At 33.1% G+C, this 18,601-nt stretch overlaps 1 protein-coding gene across 1 annotated transcript in view; it reads left to right on the top strand.

The window, feature by feature from the left end:
- LOC102810094 (uncharacterized) overlaps window positions 1–18,601 on the top strand; it is a 61,395-nt gene that overhangs the window by 1,698 nt on the left and 41,096 nt on the right. The gene's annotated exons all lie outside the window — the stretch shown is intronic.

The raw sequence follows: 18,601 nt of genomic DNA, 5'->3' as shown, positions 1-18,601 counted from the left end.
TCGTAAATATATAAAATTTAAAATGGTGTATGGTTTTTATGAGTACTGATGCACAAGAACCACAGTTTAAACAGTTAGCATGTTAGTTATAATTAGGAATTTAAAATGATTGTTGAATTCGTAAAAAATCTTGTCTGGTTTTTTACTGTCTATTTAAGGTATCTATTTCAAAATGATATAACTAGGCCAACCATGAATGTTGTTTCATCTTGTCTTGATAAGTGTTGGCTTTGGGGGCCACTGTTGTGCCAACTTACTGCTTGATCTGACCTTTTATACCAACCAACTGTTACCTGTATGATTTGGAAAAATCATTATTTTACAAAAAATATTTCTGGAAAATAAATGTCAAAAAAGTTGGTACATGTTTAATTAAATCTGGTTTGGGATTATTAATGCAGGATGTATTATCAGTTTCATTGGACTACAGGTAAATTTTTGTTCATACAATCTGTTCATGTCCCTTACCCCCCAATACTGTTGGTTCATGTCTCTTGCCTCCCCCATTAGAATCAGTTCCTGTCTATTGGTGCCATACAGCATGTTCTTGTCCTTTGCCCCTTCCATACCATCAAATCAGTTTCTGTCCCTTACCCCCAATACAATTGGTTTCTGTCCCTTGCCCCAAATAAAATCCGTTTCAGTCCCTTGTCAGTATGTTCTTGTCTTTTGTCTCGTATGCAATCAAATCCGTTTCTGTCCATTACCCCCAATACAACCAGCTCCTGTCCCTTGTTAAAAGACGAACAGACAACTATAATATAATAATTCCCATTATAAATATAATTTTTATTTTTTATGTTAAGCATCCAACTTTCTTCAGTAGAGGGTAATAAATTAATCACTTATAAGGAGTGTATGAAATCTAGATGTGAATAATGTCAACAAAATAAGCTGGTACCATTAACATGTGCATCACCACAATAAATTACTGCTTCAAGTCGTACAGTAAAAATTGTTCCACAGATCTGGGCTGCTAAATACCGATTTGCATTAATTTGCATATCAGGTGTAATATATTTGCATAGTGGCTATGATATGTTTGCTTAGTCTCTATTGTATACTTTCATATGACTATATTACAACTTTTAGTATGATATATAATTAGCATATCACATAATTTTGTTAATAATTATTTAATGCTACATTTTAATGAGGAAATAAATGGTTGCAGACGCAGATATACATGTATCTGAAAAAAAAATATCAATAACTCATGCTGTATTTTTTGCCATTAGTTCATTCCTTATATGTATGAGAATGAACAGGAACTGGTAAGAAGCTTACCAATGACAGTATTGAGCTACATCTGATTCTAGATGATAGATTTTTTTCTCCTTGACCCTGTGTTTGTTTGCCATTCATGTATTCAATGTTATAGCAGCTGCGATTTTGTGATTTCATTTTTACGTTAACTATGACAAGACTGGTGAAAGCACCTCCTACTAGTCAATAAATCTTGTTTGACCTGTCCTTTTAAATGGTGAGTCAGACTGTGATTATCAAACAGTAATGGCTGACTCAGTGCGTGTTTTAGATTCACTTTCTCCCATGCTGATTCTCTTTCTAATACTACTTCCTTTATTGATGTAGATCTCTATGTACGATACATTTTTATCATATTTGTGGAGTAATATTTTTTACTTGCAATCAATGGCATCATTTGAAGTAAAATCTCAAAATGGCTACCATAAAACGTACCAACCGTAACACTTGGACTTCGACGTTTCTCATGGTTGCAGTTTTATGTTATCTCTTAACATTTTCATTATCAAAGATATTTGCATGCATTATTCAAAGTTGTGCATATTGAAATTGCATTATTCTAACTTATATACACTGTAACCTGAGCCATGGTTAATTTATCTCACCCATTCAAATTCTGTTATCAATTATGTAATTGTGGTCAACCAATCAAAACTTTGAGATTTGTAGTAGCAATTAATATGCACTTTGAGAAATATCAGTTCTCATAATATCACATTTATTTCTCTGGTATTAGCCTTGAATATCCTCATATATATAAAACCGTGTGATGTTCGTTATTGAAACATCACATTCTCATTCGTCTCTTGGTACCACATGCAGCGGTGATATCATACAACTGGCCAGTACCTGAAACGAAAGCACAAGCATACAAAAACAAGATTGTGCTTGACTCAGCCCTATTCAATTTTTCCCCACATGTGTAGGGATTGTTTAAACAACAAACCCTCCATAATTTATTCACATTAAGAAATGCATGGTATTTTCATCTAGAAAGCTACTTAATATGTTTTCACATGTTGTTTGCTCCTACCACACTGTTGATTTTCTCCATCTCGTGCTACATGTATATATTAAATTTTTCAACATTTTGTGATATTACTAGTAGTTTAGCGATTAGCGGCTTCAGTGGTAAGTGGCTTTCGTAAAGTGTAGGGCTTAATCATAGCAACTGGTGCATTCATTGGAGTTGAGAATTAGTGTTTTGTGTGTCATGAACAACTGGTGTTAATATACCAGTAGGAATACCATCCTTAGGAGCTGTTAAATTGTTCTTTATGCATGATGTATGCAGTTTATCTGGCAGGAGTTCCTAAATAAGACCTGTGCTATTTATTCTAAATACATGTATACAATGTATGTTACCCGGTAATACTAATATGAATAGAAATGCCACTTATACATTGCATGGTTAACTGCAAAACAACAACAGCAATGGGATATACAGTAGTGTGTAATCCAATCTGAGAAAACTGCATCCATATTTCAATTGGTGGGTTGAAAAGTGAAAATGAAATGGATGACAAATATATAAAGATAGTTTATAATTGTTAATGTTTTGTTTTTAAATGACAAAACATGGCATACTCAGAGGTTAATTGCAGTAAGGATGTTGCCGTAGTGTAATGCATAATTTGATTAAAAGTAGACTTACTGAAATGTGAGTTTATAACTTATGGAATGATCAGCATTTAAATATTAATACATTAACATGCATACAAAGTATATAAGATATGTAATTATATGCATAAATGTTATACACTAAATGAGGAATGTAGAGAGATTGTGGTTGGCGTCTTTCGTGTTCAGTGTTATTCACGAAAATATTTGTTCACAATTTTATAAACTAGCTTGGAAATTCCTACCACCAATTAGATATAGTTTCACTGTATTTTGACTAATTGTTAATATGTGCACTTTGATTGCATATTTTAATACATATACATTCCAAATATTTACCATATAACATGGACAAAAGAAAGCATTATTTTCCATGGCATAGCATTTTACTCTATCTATGTACCTTCATGTGGTAATCCTAATAAATGAGTTTTAAAGTTCACAACAGGCAGGGGTCCATGGGAGCTGTAGGATTTTTAAAAACAAATATTGTATTTACTGACATTTATTTTATATTTACATTTTCATGTATACCATGGTGTTCATAGTATTAATTTTTTTACTTATTCACAGTGTAGTGTGCTTGGCAGTATTCTTATGACCAAATTGGTATATTATTTTATCTCTCTAGTTTATCGTATCCAGGACTTCTGTGTTCTCCAGCATAAATATCAGATTGTTCGGAAGCTAACAACGAACTTGAAACAAAAGAAACCGTCCGACAAAAATGACCTGTTTCCTTGGAAATCAGGGAAGCGTTTCTAAGTGAAAAGTGTTGAGGTCAAAAATGACTGATTTTCACCCAATTGTCTATGTTTTTTTGGTTATGTCATTAATTCAGCCCAGCGGTTAGATTCATTTATTAGAGGTGCCCTTTGAACAAAGATTTGGGACATGAATCATGAAATAAACATGGCGACAAATGTCAAAACATTGTTATGCTAATTACGTTGGCCATTTGCAAAACATGTAGTTTTTGAATTTCCAAAAGATTACCAGGAAGATTCCAGGGATGACAGTTATGACCACCAAAATGTAATGGAAAGCAAACAAGTGAAGCATAAAAAAATGTTTAAAATCGTAGCATAAAGCTACGGGACTTAACCATTGTTTACCCTTGAAGGGAACTGAAATTATTCGATTTGGAGGGTGTCGTAATAAGCAGGGATGAAAACCGTATTTATGCTATGAAAAAGAAAAGACCTTGAATGTCATTTAGCGCAAAGTAATTTTGTTGTTTGATTGCCTAAGCTATTAGATTCATGTGCTGCAAGTTAGAGAGTGCACATACCTAATCGGCCGTCCCTCGGCAAATGATTTAGCCCAGGCACTATTCATTTTTATGCAATATGGTGGGAAGTCTGAATTACTAAACGAAGTATAATATTACAGAGTTGAAATATCCAGTTGAGTAATAAACATCTTAGTTACATGTGTTCCTTCTCCAGTGCATGATTCTTCTCTCGGATTTGGTGACCACTACTCACTTTGTTCACTCTACCTTGAGAAGTTAGTTCTCAGCTTACAGCCATATTGAGTAAGGAGTAGGGTACGTGTATACATGTATATGGCATGATACTGTGTAAGGCGATGCTCAAGCAGTGCCTAGACCCTTCTTTGAATCCAATATCGCACTGTCAAGGATTCATTATTTTTGTTATGAATTACCACCATTGAACAAATTTTGTTAAATTTGGGTGCTACATTGTACAACGTATTTGTAGAAATGAATTTACATGTGATAATATAAAGCTACAGTTGTATGACATCATAAAAACCTGATAGTGGTATGTGATTTAAACATGTACCTTGTATTGATAGGCAGTGTGATGTTCTTTATTCTTTAATTATCAAATATTTGTATAAATCATATTATTATAAGTCTGTAATCGTAACGTCATAAATTACAGTGTGCCGTAAGTTTGCAATATTGCACTGGGTATTGTCATCCTACCATATTAGGAATGTGAATTCCAAATATGGAACGATTACATAGATAAGCATCCTCTAATAATAAAAACAAACATGGCTGCCCCCAAGGTTTGACTGTACCCCACACGAAGAAGTTTGCTGATTCTTTTCTAAACTTTTTGAATTTTGGCATTCCTATGATGTATCATTGGGAAGAAAAGATGTATATTAATTAAAATAAGGTTATTACGAGTATGCACTCAGACAGTATGTGGTCGCATCGACCTCCAATGTGCGTCGGTCGATATCGCTGTTGTACTGTCTTGTCTTCGTGCATACTTTGCAGTATCCTCGTAATAACCTCATATTATAATCAGAAATAATGCATGATTTTCTCGTGTATTGATTTTTACAATTTACATATTTGTTTTTGATGGTGACAGCTTTCCTGGAAGCAAGGTGGTGCAAACAAGGTGATACCTGTGACCAAGTTAAATAGGTGTTTTATAGTGTATTGCTATCAATTGAATTGAAAACAAAATTATTGGTTGTGTTTGTTTTTAAGATAATAAAAAACGAAAGCTGTTTCCTGTTTCATATTGTTCTCTTTGATGGTTTCCATGACACCTGGTGATGACAAAAAGATTAAATTTGCCCAGTCTGAAAATCTGTGTTATTAACTCTTGTTATTTCTCAGAAAATAAATTTTTATTTAAAAAATTGTTTATAAAGACTTGTACAGGCAATTTGGTCAGTTTAGCTCATATTTAGCACTGAAATACTAGAGTTCTTACATTATGGTGGTTAATTGAAGGGTTAAACACAACAAAGGTATATTTGGCATATTTGTTAGGCAATGAATTGTGGTTGTCATGGTAATAGTAGAGTTCAGGTGTTATCAATTTTGAAAATTAGATAAGCTTATAGCAAACTGAATTAAATATATTTGTGAAAACCGTTGAATAATAAATGCAGATGACTGCTGTCCAGACTGATACATGAATAGTTTATAAATAAAATGCAACACCTCAGTATTGTCAATCTCAATGACTGATACGTATGGAAGGTGTGGACAAAGAAAGTTTCCCAGTTTCAAATCATTTTATTTTTGTGATAAAAATTTAAATAAACATATATTCTTCTTTTCACTGCATTATTAAAAATTATTTGATGGAAAATATTGACATTTTCGACAGTAGGTGATATTGAACATGATATTTTTAATTAATATATTGTAGCACCTGCTTTGTTGTAGCCTTTATTATACATAATTATTACCGGGGGTATACATGTACTAGTTTCTTGCAGCAAATCAAAAACTTTAAAATGCAAGATTGGTTTTTATAAAGACTTGTCCAGGAGTGCTATATATTATGCAAGTGCTGAGAAACCAGAATCTGCTGCAATTTTCATGTCTTACTTTTCTGTGTAACCAATATGGGTCATGTGTAATGCCTTTTATTTGGTCATTTCTGTTTGTGCTTTTCAAACAAATCAAACAGCTTCAGCTTGCATATAAATGAGCTAATTTGCATATTTAGTTGATGGTAACTTTATTAGTTCCCGTTCGGACGAAGTCCGAAAACGGGGACTTATAATTCGGCCTCCGTGCATCTGTGCATCTGTCCGGAGTCATATCTCAGAATCCCTTGGACCGATTCCGTTCATTCTTTGCATGTGCTTGTACTTTATGTGGGACATATGCACATTCAGTGGTTTAGCGATTCAATTTAAAATGGCCGACTGGCAGCCATCTTGTTTTTTGAAAATGTTGTATTTTGGACATGCTTTGTCAGTTTTCATTCAAACTTGGTACATAGATTATACACGTTAGGATACATGTCCATGACGATATATTTCATAATTGGATCAAAGATGGCCGACTGGCAGCCATCTTGTTTTTTGAAAATGTCGTATTTTGAACATGCTTTGTCAGTTTTCATTCAACTTTAGTACATAGATCATACATGTTAGGATACATGTCCCCGACCGTCCATGAGTTCCTGAGTCTGTCAGTCCATCTGTCTGTTCGTCCGTCCGTCCGTGCGTGCGTCAGTATGTCCAGAGATATATTTCAGAATCCTGTGTACCGATTCCGTTCATTCTTTGCATGTGCCTAATACTTTTTGTGGGATATATGCACATACAGTGGTTTAGTGATTCGATTCAAAATGGCCGACTGGCAGCCATCTTTTTTTTGAAAATGTTGTATTTTGGACATGCTTTGTCAGTTGTCATTCAAACTTGCTACATAGATTATACATGTTAGGATACATGTCCATGACGATTTATTTTAGTAGGTTGACGGGCGGGCATTTTTTTTTTATGCGGTATCTTGGACGTGCTCTGTCAGTTTTCATTCAAATTTGGCACATACATGTACTTTATACATGTTAGGATGCATGTCCATGAAAATTTGTTTCAAAATCTGGTCAAGGATGGCCGATTGACAGCCATCTGACTTTTTGGCCTTACTACTATATTTCCACAATTTATGTACCATTTTTATTCATATTTGGCACATACATCATACATATCAGTGTGTTTCATATTCAGATCAAAGATGGCCGAATAACGGCTGTTTTTATTTTTGGCCATATTACTACTACACGGAACACGTGTTTTGATGTAAATAAAAAATCTGTTGTATACGCCACTTGGAACTCCAGTTTCAAGGACACGCTCGCGACAACCCCTCCGCTTGAATATGACGAGCACAAAGAGAACTTAACAATGACTTGTTTTTACATCTCTTTTACTATTTTATGTGATTAATTCGACATAATTAATAACGTTTTTTTGCAATTATTTCAAAAGTTAATTATTCATAATTTGGAATATTGTCAATATCTGACATCATACTGTAGAATACATATTTTTGCTATTTAAGCTGAAGGGTTGATTCAGTGAAAATAAAATCCAGCGAATGCACCTTTTTTCCTATAGATCACATTGAACATTTTTCAAATCAGTGAAAATAAAACATACAAAACACCTAAAAAAGCCTTTGGGCAAAAAATAATTCCAGCTAAAATAAAGTATTTTACAGTACATTGTATGCCTCTGAATTCTGGTCTTTGCCTCACAAGAGTTATTTATAAGCATTCTTTTATTTCAGTGTATTTACACTGAGCAAATATGTATCTACAAAATATTATTATATGTTAATTATTTGAGGAAACCTGAATCAGCCATCCATTTGTACATGTAACTTCAGATCTCAACAGTATTGAAGCTAATATTTTGTTTGTGTTTTTTTCGTTTGACCTCAGTGGGTTCATTGCATTTGACCATAATTGGAAAACCATAGAAATAATCCATATAACATTCCATCTAACCTACTGGTAGTACCCGTATATGCAGTAGTTTTTGAAATTTTGGCCTACATAGTGATGATTATTAAAATATTAAAAATATTGTGTTCACTTTATGAAAGATGATTTTCAAGATATTGGTCATTTCAAATTTATCAGTCAACTGATACTACAATTCCATCATTCTTGTCTGTTGTTAATTAATATTTTTTTTTGAATAATCAAAATATATTTTGTAGTAACGTCATAAAAACTAGAACATCACCATGCGTCATTCTTTTGTACTCGTATATATTTTGGCTTGCCATAAAATGTTGAAAGTGACCTAAAATTTTCAATAATATGTTCATTTAACCATTCTTCTTTTCTTGGTCAGTTAATCTGTATAAAAATAATTCATTTTTTTTTAGATTGGTGAAATTTCTCTTGGGTAAATGTCTGAGTGTAAATGCGTCATAGAAATGTAAAAATAAAATGGCCGACCTTCTTGCATAATGATTTTAACGTCTACGCATCCACTGACATGAAGGTTTTTATTGTTACCCGGTAACTGAAAATGTTAACTAGCAATTATTAAAATAATAGAGCTTTAAGACTCCAACATTACCTTGTTGTCATTTGGATTTAATTAATAAAGTGAAATTATATTCAAATTTTTTACATGTAAATAGCATTGTAATTTACAGATTTGCTGTTATCAGCGAAAACAAAATAAGGTGTATGATAGAGACCTCATTATAATCCAGTTCAGTTATACGTTGATTACTGTAAAATACTTTATTTTTGCTGTAATTAATTTTTGTATAGAATTTATTTTCACTGATTTCTGACGAGTTGAATGTAAAATATAGGAAAAAAGGTATATTAGCTGGATTTTATTTTCATTGAATCATTCCTTCAGCGAAAATAGCAAAAAATAAATCCCGGCGGAAATAAAGTATTTTTTTTTTACAGTATGTGGTAGTCCAATTCATACGGTTAGATACACTTTATTAGTGTTGGTCATTGGGCAGTGTGTATTTTGAATAAAGGATCTACTTGAGGGGGTAGCTTTATGTACACTATTTAGATTGTCATTGTCAATGTTTGAGTGGCTTCACTATCATCCATACAAGTAGTATGGACAGACAAAAAGGATTACCAGTACTTGTTATTTTGAATTGCCAATGTTGGATCACTCATAGACCTAAATATATTTTAATGTCTATGGATCACTGTATTTTAACTTGAGGATTGGATGAGGGAAGATTCTGAGTTTCCAAATTTACTTTTCAGGGAAAAAAAGAGATTAAATGTTTAATGTTTGCGCTTTATGGAGGAGGACTGTTTGCATTGTGTGGAGGGGGACTGTTTGCAATTGTTTGAAGGGGGACTGTTTGCAATTGTTTGAAGGGGGCTGTTTGCATTTTGTAGAGGGGTACTGTTTGCATTGTGTGGAGGCAGAAGACTGTTGGCATTGTTTTAAGGGGGTGTTTGCTTTTGTGGAGAGAATGTTGTGTCAGAGAGACTCGTGCAGGGAAGGGGGCAGTTTTTATTGAGGAGATGGACTGTCGGTGTTCATTATGGAAACTATTTGCACATCCAATACTTCATGAGACTATGCCAATACACAAGTCAATTTAAGGAGCATGTCTGCAACATCTGTCCTGATCAGATCAGATCAGTATTAGTAATTTCCTGGTCAAAATGGACAGCGTTCCTAGAGAATGTTTCTGTCAAAGTCATATATGTTTGTCCACATGACATCATCATTGAAGTTGAAAGTGCTTATGATGTCGACAAAGATGGCAACATTCTTAGGATTCTTGTAAAAAAAATTTATGTCGTGAAAATTTCAATTTTCATATTAAAAAAAAATGTTAAATGGTGTTCTGCAAAAAGAAAAGAACAGTTTGTACCACTTCATATTGTAGTGAGAGAGATTTGTTCAGAGTAACGTTTTAAATCGATATAAGAATTTCCTGACATTGACATACATGTACATAGTTAGTAATTTAGCTGAATAATAACCCTTTTCAAGGTACATGTGGTAGCAAATTTGTATTTTTAAGGGAGATGGTGTTTTACTTTGTGAGTCGTTAAATACAAGTTGTTTATGTTCAGCACTTGACACCAGTAATGTCAGGATTGTTGTACCAAACTCATGATCGATACGTACAGAATTTGAATTCGACCTGCGGTTGAAAATAAAAATGGGTACTACACGACACGTATCCTGGTTATAGCGTACAAAGGACGCATTGGGAAGGCAAAAGCTCGCCAACAATATTCATTCAATTATAAATGCTATTTGGGGAAAGGTACCAAGTAGTGTTAGTTGCTGGCTTGGTATGAAACAGTACCTGTGTTTATTTCATCTAGTACATAAATGTGTCGAAGGGCAGTTATTTTAAACATTTCCTTCATTTATTATCCTATCTTCTACTACTGGTAAATGTTTGATGGTGATTTAGATTTCAACAGTAATTTACTTCAGACCTAGAAGTCAACTTTAGTATTGAGTATGTTTTGTATGAAATATTCTGACAGCATACAAAAAGTTCATGATTTTCGGTTTTATAATGTTTAAAATTTGGTGTTAAAATAGGGCTTTCACAAACTGTTTCCTGTTTTATATTGTTCTCTTTGATGGTTTCCATGACACCTGGGATAACAAAAAGATTAAATTCACCCAGTCTGAAAATCTGTGAACGCAAAAAGTTTATTAACTCTTGTTACTTTTCACAAAATACATTTTTATTTCAAAAATTGGTAAATTTTTTTAGTTAGCCCATATTTAGCACTGGAATGTTTCAAGTGGAAACACTATGGTGGTTAATTGAAGGGTTAAACACAAAGTACAAAGGTATTTTTGGCATATTTGTTGGGCAATGAATTGTGGTTGTCATGGTAATAGTAGAGTTCAGGTGTTATTAATTTTGAAAATTAGATAAGCTTATAGCAAACTGAATTATATATATTTGTGAAAACCGTTGAATAATAAATGCAGATGACTGCTGTCCAGACTGATACATGAATATATAATATTTAAAAATTTGTGTTAAAATAGCTTTTTCACAAACTGTTTATTATAAATTCTAAAAAAGAGTCAGAACTGTTGGTTTTTATAAATTCTAAAAAACGGTCTCAACTGTTGGTTATTATAAATTCTAAAAAAACGGTCTGAACTGTTGGATATTATAAATTCTAAAAAATGGTCAGAACTGTAAGTTATTATAAATTCTAAAAAAACAAACAATCTGAACTCTTGGTTTTTATAAATTTTAAAAAAATGTCTGAAATATAAGCTGATTATAAGCAGCAACACTGATTATGTTTTACTGTATTTCAATGATGACTGGTATAATGCAGTAACATTTGTATGTATCATAACTTACATTATACAATTTAAAATGGCTGCCATTTTGTCATTGAAAACTCATTAGTTAAAGAACACTCTATATTCATGAGGTGGAAATCATTTACTTACTAAATGACAAAATTTTAAGCTAGCTAATGTCAAATTTGAGTAGTTAGAGTATTATGTAAATTACTAAACCCAGTCACCTGGGTTTTTCAAATGTGTAATTTAATGGCTATATTTCTATGTCTACTATTTAGTATTGAATAGAAATGAACACATGTACAGTCAGTCAGTAATTTGATATGGGTATTATTTTGTACCACCTAGAGCTATGTACAAGTCTTGTGCCCCATCACTCGCCTTATTTGATCAAATTCTCTCTGTAAGAAGCCAATGTTTTCCAATGGACGTTTGAAAAAAAAATCAATTTTTGGGATGAAATAATATATCTTGGTGTCTAATCAGACATTTATTATACTACTGTTTTCATACAAGTTTGGAAATTTGTTCAAATATGCTTATTTTTTGAAAAATATAGGGTTATTTATAAAGAATGCAAACAAACAGCTGTTATAATGTATAGCAGTGACTTGTTTGAGGTTTGGAGATTTTCTGTGTTTGATTGATTGACCTCTTCCTTCCCATCAGTCCCTCTCCCCCATTGTGTAATTAAGGTGCCAAGGTACAAAATATATTGCATCTACAGTTCCCATGTATCTTGCTTACATAACTACATTTTATCAGAACTGACTTCAGCCAACAAAAATTACCATATAAATATATTCAACTCAAGCCGACTTGAGCAGAGTTGGGCTCTAATAAAACCTCGCAATTGAACTCCGGCATTGCCTGACCGTTTAATTGAAAATTCCCAGTAAAGACTGCTGTTCCAGGTTGCTCTAAAGAACCAGGCACCCAGTCGGAACTATAATTTGACCACACCACCATTAACACACAAGAGATAACCTCCTCTTAATCGGTGGGAGGAGAAATAGTTTGCTTAGGTAAGATGTTGCCATGTAAACCTAGCAATGTGTTACCAATATAATGCTGCTCTGCAAGATTTAATGGTCCATAAAACACTATTGAATATGATTTATGGCCTGAACTCCAGGATCAAGGTCTGGTGATGTAGGTTGATTGGTGTGTGACCTTGCGTTTCCAGACTGCCCCACCCACTGTCTGGATCAGGCTTTTATATTTATTTGTTATTATCAGTGTTGTATACCTTCAAACTTCAAAGACTTCCTTAGTTTGAAGTCATCAAATGGTAATATAATATTCTTCTGTTTCTTGGCCAGTCTGGGTTCTATATGGATCATTAAATAGTCATCTGTCAGTAACAAGGAGAGAGTCCGGGATGTTCCATTTTTTGTAGGGGTGTGAGGTCTAATCTATTAAGAGAGTGGGGATAGGTGTTTTACAGAGCAGTAACTCGCAGATGAAAAAAATGGACTGTGTGTTGTCTGGATTATTTGGTGAGAACAATAAGTAGCAATTGAAAGTTATTTTTATTATATCATCTCAGAGTTTTGATAATTGTGAAAAAAAAATTCATTTACTAATGGCAGAGAGAGAACATAGCAGGAAAAAAAACATCTAGTGAATTCAGCTGAGTTTAAATTATTACCATATGTCACAGTTTTGTACTGGATAGCTTAATTCAGTTGATGAGACATGGCGCCAAGAGTTACTGGCTGTTATCTAGGTCAGATAAAGAGGTCATAAGTCCTGGCTGTGTAGAACTGTAAGTAGGACATTCAATATTCATAATTCCCAGTTTGCGATGACAGTTTCAGGAAACAACTCTAACCCCTCTCATATATTTCTTTACTATAATATTATGACCATTTTTTTTAGTCCTTGTTGGTCAAATCCAAAAGGCAGACTTGCCCAAACGTGTGTCTTATTTTTCTCGGACATGTCTTAGCCATTAATTTAAAGTTGGTACAAAGACACTTTATTGTGGAATATGCACATAAAATTGTTTTTTTATTTATCTGAGCATTCATTTAAAAAAAATACATTAAAAATCACCATTTTGACATGTTATCAACAATTTGCTGATTTCATTTTCAAACTCTTGGCTGGTTACTGTTATAGATTATTTCGTTTTGTGATTTGATTCAAAATGGTCAAATAATCACAATAATATCACAAATTTGACAATGTCATCAACTGCTTCTGTGGATTGCTGATTTCATTCAAATTTGAGCATCACAAATGATGAGTTACTGATTGCATGTTTATTTTCTGATTTGTTTCAAAATGGCCGACTGGTGATCATTTATGTCCCAAAAATTAATCAATGTTTCTATGCATGCCTTGACTGATTTCAATCTAACTTGGCTTTGATAAATCACTCATGTAGGTTACTTTATGTACGTCAGTTTTTGTGTTTTGACCATGTCAGTGTTAATTTCATAGATGTCTTTAACAATTTCTTGGGTTGAATATACATGTAGGTACAATCACAACATTTCTTCAAATACACATAAAGTCATCTGGTATGCAGCTGTGATTGGCTATTGAAAAAGTTATATGAATTGAAAATAGTGATAGTGACATCTTCCATCTTATTTTCATGGTTAATGTCAACTGGGAAAATCAGTGTCAAAAGGTCATTGACATCAAAAGGGTTGCTAAGAGACCTGATGTAGCTGTCTGTCTATTGCATTTAAACTTGAGCTGAACTCTAAAATGCAAAGCTTTTAAATTTTTAAGGAAAAAAGCGTCCATTATTCATTTGTAGACTTCTGAATAATTGATGATAAAACATAAAAGGATTATGCTTGATTAATGTCGTGCGATACACTGAGTAGGGTTGTGATATTTCACTGGAGTGCAGGATTATATATTGTAGTTGATTAATGTAGTGGCCATCACTGAGTGCGTTTGTGCTGTTAAAGGTAATTAATGACCTTCATAATGGCAGTATTTCCAATATTAATGTATGGTTTCCGTGTTCATATAATAATAAATCAGGTACAAATAACGTATGCATGTACCATCTGATAAATATTTTTTTTTTATTCAGCCATCATTCCATGCCGTAAAATTTTCAACCTAAATGTCGCTGTATGTATGTTTGAGCAGTGACCTAATGGTTTGTAGAGATGAAATCAATGACTCATACTTTCTAATAGTCGTATAATAAATTATGTTTTAAAAGCAAATTACTGTTAATATTATATCTATAAGTAGCATATACACTTACAGGGGTTTTATTAGAAAAAATGAACAAGAGGTAGCACACACAGGCGATCGACCTGGAAACACCATATCGGAGAGTTTCTGCGTCGTTTTAATGGTGTATCTATTGCCATTGAAATATTTATGTATTTGGTGTCCCGACACATAGATGTTTTCACAGAGAAAAATATATTTGAGAAGGATTTCATGTTATACGGCAGCACGGTAGTGTGCGGCTCAAGAAATATATTTATGACTTCGAGTTCAATCGTCAATTTGGTAAGAGGGCACCAGCCGAGAGTATCAGGGCGCTATGCCCCTGTTCCTCGGTTTAGAAAAAAACCTGCACTTATGTAAATTACACAGGTGTTTGTTGTCATAGTAACTCGTATTTGAATGATCCAGTGTACAATTAATGCAATTGTTCGTTTTTATGTGCTCAATTTAGAGATGTGCTTCTATAATAGAGCAAATACTGTAGTTCTAAACACAAATACGTTTGTTGTAAATGCATGCTTCATCGCATGATGTACACCTGGCTGACAATTCACTTTTCCATGGTTTTCTATGCACATAATTCGAACAGCATTCTGACTAATAGCGTCGTAGCAGCTCATCTCAAAACCCTGACAACCAACATGTTGTTCTTACAATGTATCAACCTCTAATAAATATTCAGTCAGACAATGTACTTACGTGCTTAATGTGTACATCTTTGATTAAATATTCCCGCAAGAAGAGCTGCTTCTTATTATATACAATGCATCTTTTGTCAATAACACCGTGCAAACTTTATATAGAACAGAAAACTGCAAGAAAACCACAGCACATTGTTGGACTAGCAACTGTATTCTAACATTTGATTGTGGAATTGTAAATTGAGTCCAATTTTAAAGTTGAATGATTCATATTTATGTTATTTTTTCATTTATTTGCACTTCATGTCACTCGCTGCATCACAAGTATCACAAATGTTATCAACTTTTAATTTAGAATTGCTGCCATTTTATCAAAACTGTAGCCAACCACAACAGTGACATATTAATTTTCTCATTTTCAAAGCACATGATATTGAGCAAACAAAATTGAAGAATTTTTTTTATAACGTATAATGAATTTATGAAATTCTTTATTTCAAAATTTAGAAAAAAGCATTAATACATGTATCTATTTAGAAAAAAAAAATGACTACAATTGGAATAATTTGAAGTCGTTGGATAGAATAATGTGTTTCAATTTGAATCTTGGCATATAGAACCTACTTGGAGTAAATGTAAATGTAAGCCTTTTAGTTTTACTTAAAAAAACCCTCATATTTGCCTAGCAACAGGAAACACATGAAGTTTAATGCATATCTTGATATTCTACTTGTAAACTGATATGCTATATATTTCTATATTACTTATTATTACTAATGTTAGTTCCAAATAGAGAAATTTCTATTTTTTTTTTTATTGAAAAATTTATATTTTATAATTTGTATTTTATATGTAATCAGCGGTATATTACTTGATGTAATACCGTACCAAAATGATTAATGGGTACCAAGTAAGGGATCGACCACTTGAAGTGATGGGGAAGATTTGTCATAAAAAAAATTGCAAACTGGACGCAAGAGAAAAAAAAATTGCAAACTGGACGCAAGAGAAAAAAAATTGCATGCAAGGTGCTGCAGGGAAAACCTACTGCACAGTCTATAAAAATAAGAATGTATATACGACGCAGTGCAAACAAATACGAACTGCTCACTCTTCCAGTCTGCCCCCATTACTGTAGAATACTTTATTTTCGCTTGGAATTTATTTTCGCTATTTTCGCTGAAGGGATGATTCCGTGAAAATAAAATCCAGCGAATATACTTTTTTTCCTATATTCCACATTAAACTCATGAAAAATCAGTGAAAATAAATTCCAAGCAAAACGCCCAAAAAGCCTGTTCAGCGAAAATTAATTCCAGCGAAAATAAAGTATTCCACAGTATTTCACACTTAGTGATATGTAACATGGTGCATTTGCATGTGATAATGGTGTGCAAATACTAAATAGAAATGAATTTTTATTTGATCAATATTGTAAAAAACAAAACATAATTTTGCATCTTTCTAGTTGCTGTTTTTCATCTATATGCTTACATTTTAACCCTGATGTACATCTCTTGGGGCCACAAAGGTCATTTTTAGTACTTTAAGGGGATTAAATATCACATTTATATTAGTACCACCACTGATACTATTTTAATTTTAATTTTAATATTAATATGTTAAACTGAACTTTGGCAAAATAAACCTGCATATTCTATATCATTTAAACCAATTTTGAAAACCTGAAAGCAAATACTGGTCCAACATTAACAGAAAATTATTAAAAAAAAATAAAATATATGCTATATTTGGCATCAATATATAGTAGGAACATTACTGTGCTCACGTGATTGTTGGTTATCACTTAAAAAGGCTTTGTTAATAGCTGGGATATGCTACAAATTTATGGCATATCATTGTCTACACTTTTAACTTGTCTTGTTCCTCATTGTAATGATAAATTTGGTGTGAGTTGGTGACATGCCACCACAAACATTGCACTTAGTTGTCCTGTCTACGTACCAATGAAAATACTTGCAATTATCCCGTCAGAACGTGTTCGAAACCTAAACATTTGAAATCATCGGTGTATCGCATTCAACTATACGCGCATACACATGTATAAGCAGCGGTCATAACCTCTTGTACTTGGCAAATGTCCAAAATGTAAAAAGAGAACTTATAGACAAGTCTAGAAAACTTTGCTGAGAATTTTGATTGTTATTGCGAAAATAGTAAGAAAGTTTAACTGTGGTCTTTGCTGATCACCGTTATTCTAATAGTTTTTACATTTCATTTCTTGAATTAAACTTCATCTAGAATCAAAAAAGGGATCAAGTCATCCCCACCTACAGTTTCAGTGAGGACGTCTGGCTCAGATTTATTCACTAATACTTGCCACTTTGGATTGGGCATTAGCTGTGTTCAATTTATAGAGGTGTGTTTGGTTTATAGAGGTGTGTTTGGTTTATAGAGGTGTGTTTGGTTTTTAGAGGTGTGTTTAGTTTATAGAGGTGTGTTTGGTTTATAGAGGTGTGTTTGGTTTATAGAGGTGTGTTTGGTTTATAGAGGTGTGTTTGGTTTATAGAGGTGTGTTTGGTTTATAGAGGTGTGTTTGGTTTTTAGAGGTGTGTTTAGTTTATAGAGGTGTGTTTGGTTTAAAGAGGTGTGTTCAGTTTATAGAGGTGTGTTTGGTTTGTAGAGGTGTGTTTGGTTTGTAGAGGTGTGTTTGGTTTGTAGAGGTGTGTTTGGTTTGTAGAGGTGTGTTTGGGTGTGTACAGTTTTAGGTGTAAATAGGTGTTTATATTTTGACATCCAGTCCCAGCATGCTTTGCTAACATGACACACATATATCACTTGGCTTATCTGTGGAAGGGTCAGACCATGTCCTTGGTCTCCTGTGGCTTCTAGACTACTAAATCATAGTTTTGTCTGCCCCTTCTACAATGTTTTAATAAATGGCAGCTCCTGTAATGAGTGTACTACTGTGTCTATTCAGTCTTATTTGCCCCTAAAGGTGTGAGGCCTTTGGGGAAAGACCATTAAGTTCAGAGGTAGGAGTGATTAGGAAGAATACTTGTATATAATTTGATTAACATGTCGTTTGCAGCTGGCTTGTGTTGCTTTAAATGGGTAGAAAATTGGTAGATTTTAAAACATTATTTTGCACACAGGGAGAATATTGTTGTCAGTGTATGTATTGCATCACAAATAGGGAAGACTGTTTAAATATAATTGTTGAAATTGCAAACAAAATTGTTATGATTATTTTATAATATTTATTTTCATACATGAGTAATTGTTACATCTACATGTAACTGTAAAAAAAAATCAATATTTTCCAATATCTTGCAATATCTTGCAGGTAGAGATTA

The sequence above is a fragment of the Saccoglossus kowalevskii genome, chromosome 21 (assembly GCF_978046115.1).
Source record: "Saccoglossus kowalevskii chromosome 21, keSacKowa6.1, whole genome shotgun sequence".
NCBI lineage: Eukaryota > Metazoa > Hemichordata > Enteropneusta > Harrimaniidae > Saccoglossus > Saccoglossus kowalevskii.
Note: the sequence above shows the minus strand (reverse complement) of the source record. Positions and strands in the feature narration are given on the sequence as shown.